The 24,328-nt window shown below is 37.6% G+C and overlaps 1 long non-coding RNA gene across 4 annotated transcripts; it reads left to right on the top strand.

The window, feature by feature from the left end:
* Window positions 1-19,761: 19,761 nt before the first annotated feature.
* On the top strand, window positions 19,762-23,623 carry LOC133784323 (uncharacterized). 4 transcript variants are annotated; one of them, XR_009871278.1, is made up of 5 exons: window positions 19,762-19,895; window positions 20,386-20,553; window positions 22,853-22,906; window positions 23,059-23,283; window positions 23,370-23,623. It is a non-coding gene; the product is annotated as an uncharacterized LOC133784323 (long non-coding RNA). The 4 variants fall into 4 exon arrangements; XR_009871277.1 differs by adding an exon at window positions 20,208-20,262 and having other exon boundaries at window positions 19,798-19,895; window positions 22,853-23,283; XR_009871275.1 differs by having other exon boundaries at window positions 22,853-23,283.
* The last annotated feature ends 705 nt before the right edge of the window (window positions 23,624-24,328 follow it).

The raw sequence follows: 24,328 nt of genomic DNA on the forward strand, positions 1-24,328 counted from the left end.
CTTTTATCAAATTATATATTATATTAATAATATTTATTAAGATAAAAAGTTAACTAAAATAAAAATATTATAATTTTGATAAATAATAATACATGTTTTTATTTCTTTTTAAAACAACAAATATTTTACATAAAAAAAGAAATATATATTTTAATACTATATAGGTAAATGCTCATTTGCTATCCTGTATTTTATCGAAATATAATCTTGGTACCCTACGTTTTCAATAATACCCATTCGATACCTTGTAATTGCAAATCGTACCTATTTGGTACCCTAAATTTAAATTTTGTCAACCTATTTTTTTAAAATTACCAAACTACCTTAAGTTATATTAATAATTAATTAAATATTATATTAAATTATTTATTAATAAAACACTAAAATATGAAACAAATAAGAAATATATTTTAATTCAAACAAAGTAAATTAAAATTAAAAAATTGGTTTCCCTTTTCTCTCTCCCCTTCTTCCCCGTCGTCATCCCCGATTCACTCTCTCTCTCTCACTCACTTCTCTTCTTCCTCAAGACCCCGACTACTCCATCTTTCTCTCTCACTTTCTTTCTCCTTTCTTCTCTCTACTTCTACACCTTCAGCATAGACCCAGTCTCGAGACCCCCAACCGCATCTCTGCCCCTCCCTTACTCTCACTTTATTTCTCCATTCTTTCATCCCTCCCAAATTCCTCTCTCTCTCTCTCTCTCTCTCTCTCTCTCTCTCTCTCTCTCTCTCTCTATCCCTTATCTACTTACCCTCACGGAGGGTTGGGCTTGCGGAGGGTCGTGGGTCGCGGATGGGGCTATGGACGGGGTTGGAGGGCTTGGGCTCGCGGAGGGTCATGGGTGGCTCAGTTTCGCGGAGAGGTCATGGGTGGCTAGGTCTTGTGAAGAGGTCATGTGTGACGGGGAAGAGGTTTGGGTCTGGGCTTGTGGTCTTCCTTATGCCAAATGCGGGCTCATTGGTGGGGATGGGTATTGGGAAAACGGTGGGGGCTCGGGGGTCTTGGGAAAATGGCGCAAATGACAGGCTCAGCGTCGTGGGTGGCTAGGTCTCGCGGAGGGGGTGGGTGGCTTGGTCTCGCAGAGGGGTCGTAGGTGGCTCAGTCTCGCGGAGGGGTTGTGGGTGGCTCAGTCTCGTAGAGGGGTCTTGGGTGGTGGCTACACTACAATAAAACTGTGCTTTCCCGACATCCAACCACAATAGTCAACTCTGTTGACTGTCGTAATTTCTTGGTGCGACTCTACACCGACAATTAAAAACTGTAGGCATAGAAACCAACGACGACAGTCAATAACTATCACCGTTGCTTTTGATTATCTCTATTGACCCCAACACCAACAGTTAATTTGAAAACAATGCCGACAGTTAAAAAACTGTCGCCATTGACCCCAACGCCGACAGTTAAAAAATATTGTCGTTGACCCCAACACTAACAGTTAATTTAAGAACAATGCCGACAGTTAAAAATTATCGCCATTGACCCCAACACCGACAGTTAATAAAAACTCAATACCGACAGGTATAAACTGTCGTCAAAATTCAATTAAAAAAATATCTAAAAATATAATTAATGAATAATATAATTTTAAAAATAAACTAAATTATGTAAATATATTTATAAAAATGATGTATTAATTACAATATTTATAAAATATTTTACTTTATCAATTGGATAAACTTTATAATAATTTTAAAAAACTCTACAAGTTTATTAATTGTAGTTTTGTTTTTATTAATATATTCTATTTTTTAAATTAGTTTATTATATTTGAAATAATTAGTAAAAAAGAGCATTAAAAAATGCTTTATATGTGAATAGTTGATAATTTTCTTTTTAAAATAATTCTATATGTTAACATTAAATTATTATATTTGTAATGCCATATAATTTTTTTTAGTATTATTATTTTTTATTAGTATAATTTAATAAAAATGCTTAATATAGAAAAAGTTATTAATTAATAATTTGTAATAAGTTACAAATAAGTTATTTAAATAATTTACCGAATTTATTAATAATATATAATATTAGATATTAATAAATTATCCATTATATTATAAAAAACAACAACTACTTATTAAGTTATTTTTTAAATATTTTTAAAATCCTTGAAACTTTTATTTTTGAAATTAAAAAACCAAAAACTTTAACCTACTCTCCCACTCTCTTTCTCTCGTTATTTCTTTTTGCACCCGCCTTCCTTCCCTCTCCATCTCTCAGCCCTGCTATCTCTGTTCTCTCTCAGCCTCAACCTCTCACCGTCTCTCCCTCCTGCAGGTTGACGACTAAGGATGGCATGCGAATAATGGTGAGTTTCGACGACAAAATATTTGAATGCGACTCGGCCAGCGTCGATGGGGGCTCTAACTTTCAATGGGGTCGGTAAAGCTGGGTTCGTGCAACGAAATGATGGGTAAGTCACTTTTTTTTTTTGGGATCAATCAAAGTTATGTAGAAGGGTTTGAGGGTATGAGCTGGGAATAAGGGGTTCAAGATTGAGTTTCTTTTTGGTATTTTTTATTCTTGTTGAGAAAAAACTGTGTTACTTACATCTCTGTGATATTAATTCTGGATCATATTTGTTGAGGAAATATCTTCTCATTTCTCGGAATTATCTTCTTCTTTGACAAAGGATTACTTGCCATGGGAAATGTAAGTTAGTCTGAAATGTAGCTTTCGTTCCCAGTAGCCTTCTTCTTTGTTTGTATGTGTATTCCTTTTTCTTTTTGCTTATTGTTTACTTTTATTTTTTATGTAATGAAAGGTACTGTCTTAACATTGCATCATTTCTAGTCCTTAATCAATTTCTCGTCGATAGGTTTGTATTGGAGTTTTTTGTTTTTCAACGCTAATTGGGTTTTGGAAATTTTTTTTTTTTAATATCTTGAGGATGATTAATGGTGAGTTCTGTTTTGATTCAGGCTCAATTCTACTAAGCTGCCATTAAGGACTGGAAGCTTTCAAGGATTATGAAGCAGTCGGGACTGGCGTTCACTGAGGGCCAGTTGCTTAGGATTATTGAAGGGCTTGGTCTGAAGAGATGTTCGCAGACAGCAATGGCTGTAGTTGAGTGGGTATATGAAGATAAGGAAAGGGGACAAAATAAAAAGCAGGTAATTTTGATTGCTCATATGAAGATTTTGTACTGTTGTTTGTGCTTGTTCTTATGAGTTATTTTATTGTGAGATAGTCACTTTGTTCTAGAAGAGTTATAGGTTCAGAAGCTTAGATCATAATGCCGCAGTAAAATATTCGTCTAAAACGATTTGATACAAAAACAAGGTTTCTCATGGTCAGTTCCACTGCATAACTCATGAAGTTGTTTGTACTTCATAGTGAGTTGAAAAATTAATTTGGTACATAAAGTTAGTTCTTGATAGGACTTGATGATGATGGGGGTAGACTTGGTTGTGAGATTTACTGGCTCTATATTATTATAATATTCACTCTTACTTCCAATAAGTTAAAGCTAAAATACTGATATATCTTGTAGGTTTGTTTACACAAAACTCATGGCAATTCTAGGGAAAGCAATGAAGCCAGACCATGCTCTTAATGTTTTCAATCTGATGAGTGTAATGATCAAGAACTTTTGGAAATTTTTAATTCAGATTCCACTCTGTATATGATAATGTTGGACTCTCTAACACTAGATCATCCAGGGAAATCGTCATATATATCCTGCCATGGCTGCATATCATAGCATTGCTATCACACTAGTTACATTGTTTTTGCATATGGTGAGGGGTCTCTGGTCTTTTTTTCTTCCAAACTCTGGACACGCAGGAATTTTCCGTCTTAGTGACTTACTTTTTTTAATATCAAACAAATAACTTATCAATTCCCACATAGGCCATTATTTATTCTCCTTTGCCTATGGGCATGTTTATCTGCTTAGCTATCTCCTTTTTTTCTTTCCTATTCTGGAAATCTTGTTGATTGGCTATTTTAATTTAAGATTTGGAGTAATAAGACCTGGTTGGCATCTGCAGGTGGATTATGCATGTACCCCTGAAGAAGTACAGCAGCATTTCTAGTCATGCAGGACGATAAACAGAGTCACAATTCGCACAGCAAGTTTGGCCAACCAAAGGGTTACGCTTATGTGGAATTTGTCGAAGTAGAAGCTATTCAGGAGGCAATCCTCTGAATGAATCTGAGCTACATGGCCGCCAATTAAAGGTTCACATCATCAATACATTTTTTTTCTTTTTACTTTAAACTTCAAGTATTGGAACCATGTATTCAACTGGACAAGATCTTTTAATTGTATTAGGTTTTTTTAGTCTGCTGGTTGCATTACGATAGCATAAATAATGTGAGTTATTATTCTTCTCCCACAACTATTTCTTTTTGTTAGTAGCATCGTATTATTCATGAGTTATTATTAAGTTGTGTTTTATGTGTGAATCGTTTGTCAAGTGGTTGTTTTCATCTAGTTTTGCTGTATTTATTATTTTTAGTAATAATACAAGATGGGTGTTTTGATTTTTGCTGCTTTATTATTTTTTTATAGAAAATATAGTGAACTAATAGTTGTGTTGAGAATCGGTGTCCCATTCTTTTAGTTTAGGTTTGATGATTGCATGTAGTGCCTTTTTGTATGAACTTGCATAATATTTAGTTAACCATATTGGACTATTAGAAATTTGTTTGACTGAATTTGCATGTTGGAAGTATGATAATCAATGATTCATGAAATAAGTAATGCGAGATTGAATTATTATACAATTGAATATGAATGTTGTATTGAGATACAAACTTATTAAGTATATGGGTTGTATTGAGATACAGACTTATTAAATATGTTTTTATGTGTGAAAGAAGGAAAATATATTACCTAATTTTGAATTAAGTACACTACTATAAAATCAATTTTGGCTGGACCATGATGTATTTTTTCTCTTCTCATTTGTTTTTGGCTTTTACTTGGATCTTTAATGGTTTTTGTTTTGTTTTAATATGTGTGTTGGTGTGTACGTGTGAACTTTACTATGTTTGGCTATATGGAGACCTTTCAAGGACGTTATTGGCTCCTAGAGTTAGAAAATGAAAGACAATCATGACCTAGCAATTACATAGTAAAATATTTATATATATATATATAGAGAGAGAGAGATGGAGAGAGATATTTAGTAAAATAGTCAATTGTCTTCGTCAAACATCGTCATTAGAGTGCGGCTTTTATATGATGGATCATGAAGTGCTATTGCTTGAATGAGACACTCATGCGATGACTAACTAGTAATTTAAGTGTATTTATAATTATTGAACTACAATTCTATTGAATTTAATTTTTGACTTAGTTTTTTATTTTGTGTTTTGTAGTGTGGTGGGAAGAATACATATACACTTGGCGAAATTAATGAAACTCGAAATGAATGGGCGAGCAAGCTTCTTGAGTGGACGAGTCATAGCTAGAGTAACTTTTGAAATTAGAATTAAAAAGTATACTAATTGTAGTTTTTAGTGAGCACTAACATAGTTATTGCAAAGTGTATATTTTGATATTGTAATTTTTATATTTGGAACATACTGAGTTCTATTGATTTTGTCTGCTAGTTTATTCTGTTTGAACAATGTTGTAATTACACAGAAAATTATGAATGAATATAGTGGTTGAAAATAGAGAAATGAATTTTTTTTCCATATTCTACATGGGACGTCGATCTCCAAAAAACCATCGTCTTATGCATTGCAGGGAACGATGCTTGCACATAAATTGTCATTTCATGTACTACAGGAGGATGACACTTGAGTAGGAACTATCGTCTCATTTACTGTAGTGGATGACGCTTGCATAGAAACTGTCATCTCATGTACCACAAGAGACAACGTTTGTATATGAACCATTGTCTCATGTATGACAGGAAATGACACTTTAATTTAAACCGTCGTTTTATATTTTACATGGTATGACATTGCATGAGAATGACATTGTATGAGACGACGGCATTAGAACCGACGTACGAGAGTCCATACGACGATTTAAAACCATCGTCCCATGTCAATTTTGTAGTAGTGATTGATAAGTATTCCTTATAAAATGATGAAAAATAAACATATCTTTTCATTTGTAAGAACTCATATATAATGCCATTTATATATGTGCATTATTATTGTATCATTCTCTTTATATTTCTATAAAAAAATTGCAATATTTTTATTTTTATAATGATACATAACGCTTTAATTAATTTATATTAGTAAATAAGTAATTCTATGTCTATATGTACAAACACCTATCTGCCTAATTTTTTAGTTCATAGCATTGATTTGAATACTTAACAGTTTCTGTAACTTAATATTTTAATTTCTTTTAAGTTTATTAGAGTAATCTTTCGCAACATTAATTATTATTTATTTATGTAGTTTTGTATTTTTGCATTGGCTTAGGTAGTTGATACTTTAGATTTTGAATTTTGGTTTGTATTAGTTGGCATTTGATACTTTATTTATTTTTGTTTCTAATTTGTTTTTTTATTTAGATTTTAAATTTAACATAAATAGATTCAAATCATTTTTTTAGAATATAAAGTTAACATATAAATGAATTCTAATGGTTCTTTTTTAAGTTTTAAATTAAGCATAAATAGATCCAATGATTTATATATAACAAAATGATTTTTTTGTAATTTAAAAAAAATTACAACTCGGTTAAACTACCCAAAATCAAGGTTCAAAATTATCATCTTTCTCAGTACACATTATGGTTAGTTAGTTCTTAGATTGTTATAAAAAAAAAGCTGAAAATCAAAATTTAGATTTTGAAATTATTAAAACCCACCCAAACTGATTGTTTTCAACCCTTCTTTCAACTTGTGTATGAATACATTTCAAAGTTCCACTAATAAAAGATGCAGGTGTGAGTATTGACTGGTCTCATGATAATAATAATAATATATATAATGTGAAATTAATTTTTGTTTATTATACTAACAAATATTTTCTATTTCTTTTATTACAATATACATATATTTTTTAAAATAAATATGTGTTGTACCCTAATTTTAGCATGAGTTCATTCGTTCAATTCGGGTATAGTTGGCAAATAGATACACAGAGAGATAACTGAGGGGAATAATATCTGCTTGTTATCCACGTGGACAATTTTAGATTCATAGTGGGCATACGTGAATACAGTCGTCATGAGTTTATCCTGAACTAAGGGTGCAATGGCTGTGAAGCGTGAGCTCAGAATATTAAATAGCTGTCGAAGAACGAGATTGGAAGAGATATCCAAATCGTGGTAATTCTAGTATATTGCATACTCAAGGATCCCTTGAGACTTGGGATCTCTTTATACATTTATTTGTGACCAAGCTATCATAATTATTGTCCGAGATAGCAGGAACCTGTTATCTTGTTAACAAATCATATCTCAATATAAATGGAAATTATTTGTATTAAATGTAGTTTTTATGCAAATACGTGATTGGCTCACGCGGTTATCCAAACCTGTCCATGGAATCCCCTTATAAATACTAGGAATATTGGACAGGAAAGGGGACCATTATTCTGTAATACCAAAAGTTTGCCAAAATAGAGAGAGAAACAACAATAATATTGACTCGTGGGCTAGGTGGATTTTAACCACTGAACCACGTAAAAGTTTTGTGTTCTTAAGTGAACTTTTTATATTGTTCATTACGGTATACTATTAAGCACGAATCTGCCTTATTATTTCTTAATACACTATTGGTGAAAAACGACGTCAACAGTTTGGTGCTTTCATTGAGAGCAAATTAGTGCTTCATCAAAATCCCAGTCGATTCTCATCATGGTGCTCACTCGCTCAATGCATGATAATGAGATAAAATAGCCTGGTGGGCAGGAGGCCCATCATACTGTTATTCTGAATGAACGTGGCCCTGAGATTCAGCAACGTCCGGGAAAACAATCGGAGGGTCATGGCAACACTAGGAGTTTGGTGTCATTGCCGCCGAATCCAAATCCAAACTACCTAACAGCCGTTGAGTTGGAAAACATGCAATTGAGAAGCAATCTTGCTAAGGCAAATAGGCAGATTGAGAAGGATTTTGCTAGGTTACCCCCTCTGGCAACCGACGTTAATGTCAGAAAGAGGCAAAGTGGGTCTCACAAGTCCCACAGGAATAATTGATCCAAACCAAGTCGATCAGTCAGAACCACCACTCCAAAATCTGTACTCCGCAGAGTGAGATCACCAAAATGCTTGACCCAGCGACCATCATAGAGGTCGTTAGCATATTAGTCGGTTGGTTAGGACTGCAACCCCAAGTTCAGTGCCTTCTTCACAGGTCCCCAAGAATGCCCATGGAAATCCATGAGGAGGGTTTGGTATAGGCTCACACAGACCAAATGTTTCAACCAACCCTCCTACGTCGCGATCGAATCGCCATGCATAGAGAACTAGAGACATTGGAGTAGAACATAGGCGAGCTAATTTAGTCTGCCCTAATTGAATGAGGATTGCCTCACCGATAAGGCATTCCCCGTCGTCTATAAGAGATCCGACACCACCTCGTCCTCAACGGGAAATTCCAGCTTATGGAGACCTTAGGAGGAATCCTCCACCATCTGCCAATACGTACGTCCCACGAACACTTGTCGAAAATCCAGATCCTCAGTCACAACAACGAGCTGTAAGTTTCACAAATGGGAGTTACTGCATTGAAATTCATCGTAGCGGTAGGTCTGAGGGTGACCTATGAAATCAGTTGAGTTCAGCACAGAGCCTTCGGTACGATCCATAACCCGGTTTGCGCGATTGTCTAAATTTGCAGAGAAGAAATCCAACTCGGAATGAAGATATTAGCTACACTCGACAAGAAGGAGGTCCGTCCATAGTACGCGATAATGGGAATGCCCCACAAACCAAAGCTTGAGCTTGGAGGGACAATAACTCATCAAATGCATACGATAGGATGGGAGCTATTGAACAGCCCCCGGGTAACCTAGGGACTAAGGACCAAACTCTCGAAAGACTAGCTTTGATGGAAGAGCAAATGAAGAGGCTTTTATCCAAAAAAGAAAAAGATGATTGCAACTCAGAAGATGAGTTCGAGCCTTTCGCTCTAAATATTGCGGCAGCCACATATCCTGTGGGCTTTAGAATGCCACACTTGTCAAAATTTGATGGAGATGGAGATATGTCAGATCACCTCGGAATGTTTAACACCATGATGATGGCTCACAATGTCGGGCTCGATCTAAGGTGTATTTTATTCCCTACAACTCTGTTCGAACCAGCTAGGTAGTGGTTTAAGCAATATAAGAGGCATTCCATAAGCTCGTGGAAGAAGTTTTCCTCTAATTTTAAAAAAGCATTCCGAGCTTCACAGGCAGCTCGGGTTGATACTTATTCATTGGCAAATGTAAAGCAGCAACCTGGTGAGACATTAAAGGCATATCTAAGTAGATTCACCAATGTCGCTGCACGGGCTAGGGATGCTGATGACAGCTCTAAGTTAATGGCACTAAGGACAGGAATCCTCGTCGGGGGCGACCTGTGGCCAAAACTCCAAAGAAAAAGAGTTACAAGTGTGGATGAATTCTTGGCCCAAGCTCAAGAATGGACTAACCTAGAAGAGGCGCAAGCTTCTGTCACAGGAACCAACCAGACCCCTGTCCAGCCTGTTGGAGCGGTAACGGACATTGCAACTATGACTCAAACTGTTACCCAGAATAACCAAGGGGAAAATAACAAAAGGAAGGGAAATGGCGAGGGCGACCAAAGCAGGACGAAGAAAAACAAATATGTGGAGAAGTTCAAACCTGTTTACGCTACTTATACCAACCTAACAGACACCAGGGAGCACATCTTCCTAGCAAATGCTACTCGCCTTCCATGGAGGAAGCCAAAATCGTTGAAGACCTAGAGGGTGAAGAGAGATTCTTCAAAGTTCTGTCGATTCCATAAAGACATTGGTCATAACACTGATGACTATCGATAGCTGAAGGATGAGATTGAAACTCTCATCAGAGTCAGACCGTTGGTCCAGTACACCCGAAATCGGGTTGTCCGTAATCAGCCCGTTGGACCAAACCCTCAATCAGTTCCCAAAGCTCTACCAAGTCAAACTAGAGTTCAAACAAATTAGGTCGACCCACCTTCGATAGTAGGGGATATAACCACCATTTTGGGAGGACCTCATTTGGCAGGCACGAGCAGCGGGGCCCAGAAGAGGCACATTAATGAGCTGATGTCCTATAACGGGATGGATTTCATCCCAGGACAACGCTTATTGAAACAACAATGATTTGAAAAGCAACCAATAATTTCCATAGAAAAGGATGCTAGCCACGTCCATTTCCCACATAACGATCTGTTGGTCATAACCGTTCAGCTCGCCAACCGGAGGGTCCAGAGCACACTAGTAGATAATGGAAGTTCTGTGAATTTACTTTTCAGATCCACCTTGGAAAAATTGGGGTTACTTGTAACTGATTTGAAGGCGACCTCAATGACTCTGTACGAATTTTTTGGTGAAGGGTCGGCAACCATCGGGACGATCGGATTGGTGGTGACATTGAGAGAAGACTCGCGAACTATTTCCAAGTTACTTGAGTTTTTAGTAATTAATTGTCCAGCTGCGTACAATGTGATTTTGGGGTGACCTGTGCTAGTGGTGTTTGAAGCCATAACCTATATCCGCCACCTAGCAATAAAATTCCCCTCAGCCGTAGGAATATGCACCATCAGAGGTGATCAGCTTGCTGCCAGAGAATGCTATAGCATTTCTATGAAGGGAAAATCACAACCTGGGAAACAAGCAATGGTCATAAATGACAGAGGTGAGGAGTCCCAGGGAGTAGAAGCTACTTGCGGGATGGAAGAACCTCAACGAAAAGAGGATAATGACATCACCCAACGCGATGAAAATGACCCATGGATAGGCGAAGACAGATCAGAACTCTAAGCCATAGAGGAGCTCGAGGAAATAAACAATGACCCCAAAGAGGCTTCAAGAGTCGTAAAGATTGGGAAGAATCTTGATGATAAAAGGAAGGAGCTGGTCAATTTCTTACATGAGAATCTAGACGTTTTTGCTTGGTCACATGAAGATATGGTGGGAATAAGTTCGAATGTAATCATGCACACCTTAAATTTGGACAAGAACATGCCTGCAAAATCTCAAAAATTGAGATGCTTAGGAACGGTCCGAGCTGAAGTTCTTGAGGAAGAAGTAGCTCGACTATTAAAATGCGGGTTTATCCGCAATGAAAAATACCCAATCTGTGTCGCCAATCCCGTGCTGGTCCTAAAGCCAAATGGGAAATGAAGGACTTGTATCGACTTCTCTGATCTGAATAAAGCTTTTCCCAAGGATTATTTCCCACTGTCAAGGATTGATCAGTTAGTAGATGTCACAGCAGGTCACGAGCTCATGTCCTTCCTGGACACGTATTTTGGATATAACCAAATCGCTATAAATCTTGTGGATCAGGAACATACTAGCTTCATAACCAAACATAACGTATATTGTTATAAAGTTATGCCCTTCAGGATGTAGAATGTCGGGGATACATATCAACGTTTGGTCAACAATATGTTCGCTGATCAGATCGGGAAAAGTATGGAAGTGTATGTCGATGACATGCTTGTCAAATCAAAGACTGCCAATGACCATGTATCTGATCTAGAAGAATGTTTTGGAATATTAAGGAGGTATGACTTGAAGTTGAATCCTCAGAAATGTACTTTCGGAGTGGCATCTAGAAAATTTCTGGGGTTCATAGTCAACACGAGGGGGATAGAGGCGAATCCTGAGAAAATCAAATCGTGGTTAGAAATGCCCTCGCCCAGGTCGTGTAAAGAAGTTCAAAGCCCGACTAGAAGGGTGGTAGCTTTGAACTGTTTCATTTCAAAATCCACTGACAACTGTTTGGCATTCTACAACTTGCTCAGAGGAAACAAACAATTTGAGTGGATTGAGGAGTGTGAACAGGCGTTCCTCGACCTAAAAATGCACCTGGCCAAGACCCAGTGTTATCTAAGCCTATGTTTGGAGAACCTCTATTCCTTTATCTGGTCGTGATAGAGAATGCAGTCAGTGCCGTGTTAGTTCGAGAAGAAGACCGTGCTCAAAAACTAGTATATTATATAAGCAAGAGACTTCTTGGAGCTGAGTCACGATACCCACTGATAGAAAAACTGGAATTCTGTCTGATATTGGCTTCCAGGAAGCTCGAGCCATATTTCTAGTCCCATTCAATCAACGTCATGAATGACCAACCTTTAAGGCAGGTTTTGCAAAAATTTGAAATGTCAGGACGTCTGTTAAAATGGGATATCGAACTTAGCCAGTTTGAGATATTGTACGTACCACGGACCTCAATCAAAAGTCAGGCCATTGCCGATTTTATGGTTGAATGCACTGAATTTCAAGAAGAACTCTTCAAGGAGCCAGGGCATGAGTTATGGAAAATTAATGTGGACGGGTAATCAAACGAGAATGGATCGAGAGTTGGCATAATCTTAATCTCACCAGAAGGGCATCGATTTCACACAGCTCTGAGATTCAGATTCGAGGCATCCAACAATGAAGCTGAATATAAGGCCTTACTAGTAGGGCTGAAAGTGGCAAGGGAGCTCAAAGCGAAAACTATTCAATGCTATAGTGATTCTCAGCTTGTGGTCAATCAGGTATTGGGAGAATATCAAGCTCGATGTACCAAGATAGCGGCCTACCTAGCTAAGGTAAAGGGAGAATTATCTGAATTTGATTATAGTTCTATTGAACGGATAATCCTATGAGCAAAATGCTAATGCTGACGCCTTGGCACGGCTTGCCACCACTAAAGTAGCTGAAACGTTGACTGTGGCCGATGGAGTTCTTGAAAAGCCTAAGTGTGATAGAAGGAATGATACAGGTCGAAATGATCGACGTAAGACCGACCAGGATGACTCCCATAATGGAATACCTCGCAACAGGAAAGTTACCAGACGACAGAAAAGACACCAGAAAAATACTTTACCAAGCTTCACAGTACGTAATAATAGATGGAACCTTGTATCGACGTGGTCATTCGTTGCCTCTCCTACGATGCGTTCTGCCCGAGGAAGCCAAAACAATTTTAAGAGAAATACACAAAGGCTTTTGCGGAGATCATGTTGGGAGCAAAACCTAGCAGTGAAGATATTGAGGCAGGGCTATTTTTGGCCAACTTTAATGAAAGACTCAATCTCGTATGTTCAGAAGTGCAACAAATGCCTGTGTTTCGCTATGATTACCCGAGCTCCTCTGATTGAGCAAACAATGATTTCATCCCCATGGCCATTTGCTGTATGGGGAATCGACCTAATAGGTTCCCTAGCTATGGGAAAAGGGGGAGTGCGTTACGTGGTGATGGCGATTAACTATTTCACGAAGTGGGTAGAAGCCGAGCCTCTAGGAACCATCACTTCAAAAAGAGTCCTGGACTTCATGGTGAAGAGTATTATATGTCGATTTGGGCTTCCTAAAAAGATTGTGTCAGACAAAGGGACACAGTTTGACAACGATCTCTTCACTAACTTCTGTGAAAAATATGGTATCACTAAGAGCTTCTCCTCAGTAGCATATCCGCAGGCCAATGGGCAGATCGAGGCTATAAACAAAACCCTTAAGGCAAGCCTGAAGAAGATGTTAAATGAAGCCAAAGGATTATGGCCCAAGCAGCTCTCGCAAGTACTTTGGGCCTACCGAACTTCTCATAGGACCTGCACGGGGCATACTCCTTTTTCCCTAACTTTCGGAAGTGAGGCCATGCATCCAATCGAAGCAATGGTAACTACTCACAGGCAAAGGACGTTTGATCAGGAAAAGAATATTAGATTACTTAATGCATCCATCGATCTGATCGAAGAAAAACGAGAGATATTGCAACTACAACTGGCCCATTATAACCAAAAAATCACTCGCTATTTTAATTATAAAGTTATGAGGCGCAGACTTGGACTGGATGACCTGGTTCTTTGATTGGTCTTTTTAGCAAATAAAGATCCCAAGGACGGTGTATTAGGCCCAAACTGGGAGGGACCATATAAGGTCGTTGAGGTTTTACGTGAAGGAACATTCAAGATAGCTCGGCTGAATGGGGAAGTAGTCCCACGGACCAGGAATGCCCTACATTTGAAAAAGTATTATCAGTAGTACCACCATTGTAACGCCCTACTACCTTAGATCCGTTACTAAGTGAGTTTAAAACGTGCAATCACTCTCTAATCGAGGTTTTTAAAGAAAAAGTGTAATTAAGCCATAATCAGAGTACAGACTTTAGAAATAACTCTATTCCATTGAAGATCATAAAAGTTTAACACTTGGGATCCCAAAATACTGTTTAGAAATATTTACAACATATAAATACAACAAAGTCAGCTAAACTACAAAATCTAGGTTTTATTGCAACCATCTCCCAAAATACACTGGCTGTGGCAGCCAGGCAGACCAAACATGTACACGCTGCCTCATGCTTGCTACACTCAAGGTTGGTTGACTTTCTCCTTGCCCTTATCTGTACCACAGAGCATCCGTGAGCTGAAGCCCAGCAAGAAAACCCACAAACAGATAACATATGCAAAAATCAACACATAGCATATAAACAGGCCATCAACAGGCTAAACACATACGGCCAAGCCGACCCAGGCACTTTACCATAGTCGGCCTTTAGGGTCCCACAGCTCGCACTCCATGTGCTCAATACTGCTCCCGGCCCCTTGCCATAGTCGGCCTTGCACTCAACATACCAACGTCGTTCCCGACCCTTCGTCGTTCCCAGCCTCTGCTGACCTCGGCCTACACCGTTCTCGGCTCTTGCCGATCATTCACATAATTCCACTCATAGCATAATAAACATATACTGAACACTAACAAATTCAATCAAAGGGCTACGCCCTGCAATTCAAACATATTGGGCTCAGCCCTGCATACAAGCTCTATGGGAACAAGCGTTTTCTTACCTGAGTCCTGAACTCTCCGAGCACCGCTATCCCAAGCACAGTCCTCTAACTTGAGCCTCGCCAAAACCCTAGTCACAACACATTAACAATATCCATCCATCAAGTTCTAATCCATTAAATAACTTTGAGCCATAACTCTAACCTCCAGAACCTTGAATTCTATCAATCCGGGTGATAAAATCCATCTCGAGCCTTAACCATTGAGTTCCCAAGCCTAAACACACTTAAAAACTCAAACTGGCACTAAGACTCGCGGCCCAACCCACAAGCGCCACGGCTAGCCTCGAAACAGCGGCTAGCACTTCCTTGCAACTCACACGGGCCGCGATGCGCATCACCAAGCGTCGCGGCGTGCCTCAAGCTTCTCAACCTCCCATGGCCACGGGCGCACACGGGCTGCGGCATGCCCCTCCTAGGGCCGCGACCCTCACCTCAAAACCCAGAATTCTTCATCTTTTCCTGCATTTTCTTCAGATAAACTCATCCAATAATCAAGCTAACAATTCCAGATAATCAACACAAAGATTCTAGCCCAGTTTCAACATCAAAACCTGCTCCAAAAACTCAACTAAAACACCTAAGAACAGATCAAATTCTACTCACATGCATATCCTAAGAACATAGCTTAAATTCAAGCATAATTCCCATAGTTAGAGCTTACCCTTGCTGAGTTATGCCTCTGACCTGATTTCCCCAAATGCCCAGCTTTAGCTCCTTAACCCAAATAACCCAAAATCCTCAATTCTTGACTAGTTCCACCAAAGCTTCTTGACTGGTTTTTCACTAACTTGCCTCCTTAAGTTGCCTTAGAGAAGAAAAGGTGAGAGAGGGTATAGAGTTAACTTCAGCTAAGAATGAGAGAAGAGTGTTGGTCTCTAAAAGTCTGTAAATGATTCTTTCTTTTTGTTTTATTTTACTTAATCTATGTGGTTACCTCAAGGCTCGGGGTACCAAAATGTCCCCGAGGGCAAAATGGTAAATTTCCCCAACACTCCCTCCTAGACATTCTATCCTCAAATATATCTCCAAATATTTATTTCCATACCCTGATAACCCAATATAATAACTAATGGCCAAATCACCCCTCGACTCGCTCTGAGTCGGATTCTCAACCCCGTTGTGACTTTCTGGCTAACCGCTCCCCAGGACTGTCTCGGGCCGTGCTACACAGATAAATCACATACATATCGCATTTATCACAGTTATACCCCTACTATCCAAACGGGGCCCACATGCACATTTAACTCAACTAAACATGCATCTTTATCATATGTTCACATAAATTCACATATTAGCATATTAATTCATTTATTGCCCTCCAGGCATGCTAATCAAGGCCCTAAGCCCTATTAGAAAATTTGGGTCGTTACAACTATCCCCTCCTTACAGAAATTTCGTCCTCGAAATTACCTGAACAACTCGGGATACCGCTCCCTCATCTCTGACTCAAGTTCCCACGCCGCCTCCTCAACCGTGCTATTCCTCCACAGCACCTTCACGAAGGCGATGGTCTTGCTCCGCAAGACTTTATCTTTCCGGTCAAGAACCTGAACCGGCTTCTCCTCATAGGACAAATCCTGATCAAGCTCCACATTCTCATAACTTAGAATGTGCGTCGAATCTGACACGTATTTCCGGAGCATGGATACATGGAAAACATTTTGAACCCCTGATAAAGCTGGAGGCATCGCTAGTCTGTAAGCTACCTCTCCAACCTGTTCCAGAACATTGAAGGCGCCAACAATCCTAGGGCTCAACTTGCCCCAAACACCGAACCGTTTCACTCCCCTCAAAGGTGAAACTCTAAGAAACACATGGTCACCAACCTGAAATTCCACGCCCCTGTGTTTCAGGTCTGAATAACTCTTCTGACGGCTCTGGGAGGCGAGCATTCGCGCTCTAATCTTCTCAATCGCCTCATTGGTCCTCTGAACCATCTCTGGACCCAGATACCTTCTCTCACCTGTCTCATCCCAATGAACAGGTGATCTAAACTTCCTTCCATAAAGCATCTCGTATGGAGCCACTTCGATGGTTGCCTGATAACTGTTGTTATACGAGAACCCAATCAAAGGGAGGTACTTACTCCACGATCCCCCTAAATCTAACACATAGGCTCGCAACATGTCCTCCAGTATCTGAATCGTCCTCTCAGACTGTCCATCTGTCTGAGGATGATAAGCGGTACTAAATCGTAACTAAGTGCCCATGGCCTTCTACAGACTCTCCCAAAACATGGAAGTGAAGGTGGGGTCTCTGTCGGATACTATCGACCTCGGAGCCCCATGAATTCGAACAATCTTCTTCACATACAACTCAGCATACTGCTCTACAGTATAAGTTGTCCTAACAGGTAAAAAGTGGGCGGACTTGGTATGCCTATCCACAATCACCCACACCGAGTCATGCTGTCCTACGGTCCTTGGTAAACCAACCACAAAGTCCATGGTGATATCCTTCCACTTCTATTCTGGAATCCTTAGAGGCTGCAGCAACCCTGCTGGCCTTTGATGCTCAGCCTTGACCTGCTGACACGTTAAGCACTTGGCCACATAATCCACCACATCCCTCTTCATGCCTGACCACCAATACAAAGCTCTCAAATCCTGGTACATCTTCATCGTACTCGGGTGCAAAGAATAGGGAGTGGTATGCGATTCATCTAAGATCTCTCATTGGATGTTAGAATCCATCGGAACACAGATCTGACCCTTGTACTTCAGTATTCCCATCTCTGATATAGAAAAGTCCTTAGTCGCTCCGACTAAGACATTCTCTTTGTGACCTCTCAACTGAGAATCTCTCCCCTGCGCCTCCTTGATCCTCTCAAGGAGTGTAGGCTGAAGAGTGATGTTGGCCAAATGGCCAACCACAAACTCTATACTTGCTCGGGACATCTCCTCAGCTAGCTTGTCAGATATCTGCCTCGAACTAAACAACTGTCCTAGGCCCTTCCGACTCAATGCATCAGCCACCACATTAGCCTTCCCAGGATGTTATAGGATATCACAATCATAATCCTTAACCAATTCTAGCCATCGCCTCTGGCGCATATTCAGGTCCTTCTGAGTAAAGAAATACTTTAGGCTCTTATGGTCAGTGTATATCTCGCACTTCTCACCATAAAGATAATGCCTCCAAATTTTAAGTGCGAACACCACCGCTGCCAACTCTAGATCATGTGTGGAATACCTCTGCTCATATTCCTTCAACTGTCTCGATGAATAGGCTATCCCCTTACCAGCTTGCATCAGCACGCACCCCACACCCTGTCTGGATGCATCACAATAAACCACAAACTTTTCATTGTCTATCGGCAAACTTAGCATCGGTGTGGTGATCAATCGCCACTTCAACTCCTTGAAACTGTTCTCACATCTGTCTGTCCAAACATACCTTGTCTTCTTCACTACTACAATTTGGACATCAGTCATCGGCCATGAGAGGTCGGTTCCGCTTAAACCGACTTAACACATGTTCATAAGTCGGTTTATACAGAACCGACTTATCATGTATGTCAAAGGTAAGCATGAGATGTCGGTTGCGTGGGAACCGACCTACCATGTGGACATGGTAGGTCGGTTATGTGTGAACCGACCTTCCATGCTTGTAGAAGACATAATAGGTCGGTTCCTGCAAAGCCGACCTACCATGTTGTCATGGTAAGTCAGTTCTATGTGGACCGACCTACCAGGTACTACCTTGGTGACATGGTAGGTCGTTACTATGTGAACCGACTTATCATATCACATTATAAGAATTTTAAAATATATTAATTTATTTAAACTATAAATATATATATATATATATATGTGTAAGCTATTAGTATTACATTATATTTATTAATATTACATGTAAGAAATGGATTAAGAAATTTATATTTATTAATATTACATTATAATGTTTTGAAGTATAGATAATAAATAAATGGATTAAATAAAATTAATATATTTTAAAATTTTAATAATGTAAAAATAAATTACACTATCTTTAATAATATATTTGTATAATGAGATAGAATCGAACTAACATGTCCTTTAAAAAAATATTTAAGACACTATTCTTTTATCAATTTTTTATTTATTTATTTTAAATTGTAAATGTTATTAAATTAAAATATTTTTTATTTATAAAATATAATTATATTGTAATTTTAACAAATATAAATTTTACATTATTTAAATTTTAAATATATTAATTTATTTAAACAATACAAATATATAATTATTTCAGTATGAAATAAGTATAAAACAATATACTTATTAATATTACATATATTATAATTTTTTAAATATAAATAAATTAATAAATTATTTGTAATTAAAACAAATAAATTTAATTTTTTATAAACAAGAAAATATTTTAATTTAATAGTATTTATTAATTAAAATAAAAAAACTTTATAAAATAATTTAGAGTATCTCTTTAATAATTTTTTAGATGATATGGTAGGTCGGTTGTGTGGGAAATGACTTCTCATGTGACATGGCAGGTCGGTTGTGTGGGAACAGACTTATCATATAAGCATCATAGAATAAATTAAAATTTTAATTAAATTATACATTTAAAAATTTAAAAATTAAATTGAATAAATACATATTTATAAATATTAGAAAAAATTAAATTAAATAAGTTGGAGATTTATAATTTTAAAATAAAATATCAATATATTAAAATTATATATTTTTTAATTTTAACATCATAGGTCGGTTCTAGAACAGATTTATCTTGTTGCATCATAGGTCAGTTGCTACTGGACTGACTTACCATGTTAAAATTAGGGCACATAAAATAAAAGCCTAAATAAATTTGAAGTACCCGCGCACAATTATCTTCTTCACTGTACACCTCGCGTGAGAGTCTTCTTCTTCATTCCGCCAGCTACCCAAACGACAGCAGCTCTCCCTCCTCAACTCCGATCACGACAGCGACATCCTCCTTCCATCGTTCACCAGCGGTCTCTGGTCAGGTAAGTCGTTTAACACAAGTCTATTTAATATATATATATATATATAAATATATCGGGGTCGATCTCTGGGTGTTGATGAAGAACAGATTGTCCAGATGAGGCCTTCCCTCACATCAAGATCGTCTTCCAATATTCCTGATGAGAAACCATGAACTTAAAAATAATATGTAGTAATAAAATTATATTTATTTATAAAAAATGAAAAAACAATTATGATGCGAAAGAGAAGGAAAAGTAGTAAAGAAGTAGTTGTGCAAAGTTGTCAATTCAGTATGTACGCAATGTTGACTATTCTTTCTGCTAATGGCTCAGCATCTATGATAGACATTTGTGCTGACTATGACAAAGTCAGAGGGTTTCTGGCAAGGTTCCTACTCCCTTTCTTGACTCAAGAAATCAATGAGAAAAATGATTTTTTTTTTAATTTTTAATTTTTAATTTGTATTTATGTTTATTTAATCACAATAATATTAATTATGTTTTCTTGCAGGGTCTGTTTAAGATTCTATCTCTGACTTGGACAGTTGAGCTTGATGAAGATCATAGATCTGAAAATTTTGGTATAGGAACATTGTTGAATGTTTTATTGGCTGATTCAGAAATTGGCAAGGCTTTTGGTGGAGTTGAACAGATACTAGTAGCTGCTACACCTATTAAGGTGACATTTTTTCAAATGACTTCTGTTTTTGTTTTCAAAAATTTAAAAATAAAAAAAAGTTGGAAGTTTTCACAATAGTTGCTGAACTTATAACGAAACCATATACAATATATATATATATATAGATAGGAGAAATATTGGCAGAATTAATTGATAGTGATATACCCCCTTTAACTTCACATCATCAAGATCTTATGTTGAAAAATAATCAGTGTGATAAAGGGTAAGGCATTATTATTAGAGCAACGTCAGATTACAATAGTAAATTGAATGCTTTATATTTAGATTAACATAGGGCCCATATATGAGAAAGCAAAACAAAATATTGAGACTAATTTAAAATCACTTAAAGCACTATTATCGAAAATTGTAAATTTAACTAAACTGATGGTAGTCTCAAAGCTATATATCATAAAGGAGATCCCTTCTGTAACAAAAGTTACTTTTTTCAATAGAAAAGATTTTATAGAATTCAGAGTAGAACTTTTGGTTTGGATAATATGGAAATAACAAAACAAGATGACAAAACCAACTTTGAAATTGCTGAAAGAAGAATCACTTTGAAATTGCTAGTTTGTCTTTGATGATATATAGTTAGAAGCTTATGAGCTCATATAGATATAGCAATCAATTAGACTTCATCTTTTTGTTTTCATTCTTCTCTGTTTTACTCTCACTACTTTAAAGATGGTATCAATGTAGACAATAATACCATATTCTTTCCTCTAGGACCATTTCTTAATCACTTTCTAATAGTACAGAATGGGAATTGAAAATAACTACATAATCTCTTAGTTCTACATGTATAAACTTTGTCGTTAATCAATGTAGATAAACTACCATATTATCACCTCTGATAAAATCCTTCAGAGGCCTTGTTTTACAAATCATAGTGTAAAATAGAGGAAAATGAATGAAATGAGAAGTTTTATTATTGATTGATGAAGAATATTACAAAGAGATGTATATATTGCTACAACATGTAACAAATAGTAATCAAAAGTAATAAAACTAAATAATTGAAAGCTAAGACTAACAACTAGCTGAAGTCACTTGGATTTTAAAGGAATTGTAGATTAGAGCTATAAATGTGGGCCGCCCGGCCGGGCCCGGCCCACATTTTTCGTGCCTCCGGTAAATTCGGGCCGGGCCGGGCTCGGCCCATATTCAATTCGTGCCGTGCTCGTGCCGGCCCATTTTTGAAAGAGTAGGCCCAGCACGGCCCATGGGCCCGACCCATGTCGTGCCGTGCTCGTGCTCGTGCCGGGCCCAAGTCGGGCCGGCCCACTTTTCTTATTCGGGCCCAAATTTGGGCCCACTTTTTTTTTGCCAAAAAATGTGAGGATGGAGAATTGAACCCTCCACCTCCTCTTTCACCATCAATGGACTTACCACCAAACCAAATACATTTCTTTGTTTAAATTATAATTTTAGATATTTTTATATACTTTTTAACAATATTTTACACAAAATTATATCAAAGATAATTATTAGAATTTTAATACCTCCTAATAAATGCTAAAAATTTATCTTACAAATCTTAAAATAAATTAATATAATTATAAAAATATAAACATTGAAAAAATAAGACATATATTATTATTTTAATTTAGTAATTATTGACAAATAAAAATTTATTATGATTATTAATGTCAAAATATCGGGTTTTTTATCGTGTCGTGCTTTCGGGCTAGTTTGTTCGTGCTTTCGTGTCGTGCCTTCGGGCTTGTCGTGCCGTGCCGTGCTAAGCCCGTGTCGTGCCGTGCCTGGCCCGAGCCCATATTTTTTCGTGCCGTGCCTGGCCCAAGCCCATATTTTTTCGTGCCGTGTCGTGCTCGTGCCTCCCGGGCTCGTGCCTGTTTCGTGCCGTGCTCAAAAGCCCGGCCCGTATTTACAGCTCTATTGTAGATCACCCAAAGTAGAGTTCCTAAGATGTGGGATGACAATCTTAGCTTTCTTTTTATATATAATAGATTATATATATATACAGTCTGACGATACTTAACTAATGTATCATTAATCGTAATGTTCTTGCAGGCTCTAGTTAATTATTTTTCTTGATTATTGTTAATTGCAAGAGGTACGTATGTTCTTTTATTAGAGGAGTTTGAATATCTTAAATATTCATCCATAGTGAAGTAGGTTCTGAGATTAAAATTGTGTGTTGCGGTGATAATGGAAGGTTGAGAACTTGTGTGTTTTAGTGAAGTAGGTTATGGGAAATTTATTTGTGTGCTGTGGAGATATAAGGAAGAAACTTATTGTGTGTTGTTTGAATTGTTTGATTCTTTGTTGACAGATGGTTAGGTCACTATTATAAGGAAAATGTTGCTCGAATTCATCTAGAATTATGGTTTGTTTTCTTATATTTAAATTATGTTGTGCTTGCATTGTTCTTCTTTGATTGGTATTGGGAAGCTCTGTCAAAATTTAAGTTAAAAAGATAGTATATTAATAGGAATATGACAACGCTAAAAATTTGTTATGGGAATTTTCTACATGCAGGAGGATTTTAGTCGAATTTTAGGGAAACCTCTGTCGAATTTTTTTCTAGGAAATGGACAAGAGTTTGATAACAAAGGACATGCTTTCAAAAGAGTATGAAGAGGGAGTTGACAACTTTATTTTCCTCGTCAACCATTACAATCAGTACAATGTGGATTCTATGTTATGAGGATGATGAAAGACTTCGTGACAAAGGAGTTTTCAATGCGATGGCTAACTAGTAACGTAAGTGAAAATATTCATTATTAAAGTTCTAGCTTTAACTCAAGATTAAGTATATTAATTCAACTCATGCAATGAATTATTTTTAGTGTGGCGGGAAGAACTCTTACACAAAGGATGAGATCAACGAAGTGCGTGAAGAATGGGCACAATGCGTCATGAATTTGATTAGTACTACATAGGTCCAGTCACTTTTGTTAACTTAGACTTTTAAGGAGATACACTTACAATGTTAACTTAGACTTTCTTGAAGATATACATACTTTTGTTGTCTAACTATAGTTTACAATGCTTATATGAGTAATTTTGTAATTAACTTTAGACTCGTTATTTTGGATACTTAGTTCAAATTCTAGTATTTTATATTACTATGATATCTATTTTGTTTTGTTCGGTTTGTTTGTATAAAAAGCAAGATTTGTTTTGGGTATAATACACTTTTTAATAAAAAAACACCATTGGATGTCTACACCATAAGTCGGTTGGGAACCAATTTATCATGTTTTACACCAGAGGTCGGTGTGCCACACTGACCTACCATGATTTTCACCAAAGGTCGGTTTCTGACCGACCTACCATGTCTTACACCAAAGGTCGGTATATAACCGACCTACCATGTCTTACACCAGAGGTCGGTGTGCAACCGACCTACCATGTCTTACACCATAGGTCGGTTTGGCGCCAACTGACCTACCGTGTTTTTACATCATAAGTCACTGCATGGGAAGTCGGTTCCTAACCGACTTATGAACTTTCAGAAGTCGGTTTTTAACCGACTTATCATGTAATTTTTGTAGTAGTGCTTCTTTGTCAGTTCTGTCAATGGCGTAGCAATTCTGGAGAACCCCTCTATGAACCGCCGATAGTACCCTGCTAAGCTTAAGAAACTTCTCACTTCAGGAACATTGCCCGGTCTAGGCCAATCTCTGACCGCCTCAATCTTACTTGGGTCAACCAGAATCCCCTCCTTACTGAAAATGTGGCCCAAAAATGTAACTTGTGGTAACCAGAACTCACACTTACTGAACTTAGCATATAGCTTATGCTC

This window comes from Humulus lupulus, chromosome 6 (genome assembly GCF_963169125.1).
Source record: "Humulus lupulus chromosome 6, drHumLupu1.1, whole genome shotgun sequence".
NCBI lineage: Eukaryota > Viridiplantae > Streptophyta > Magnoliopsida > Rosales > Cannabaceae > Humulus > Humulus lupulus.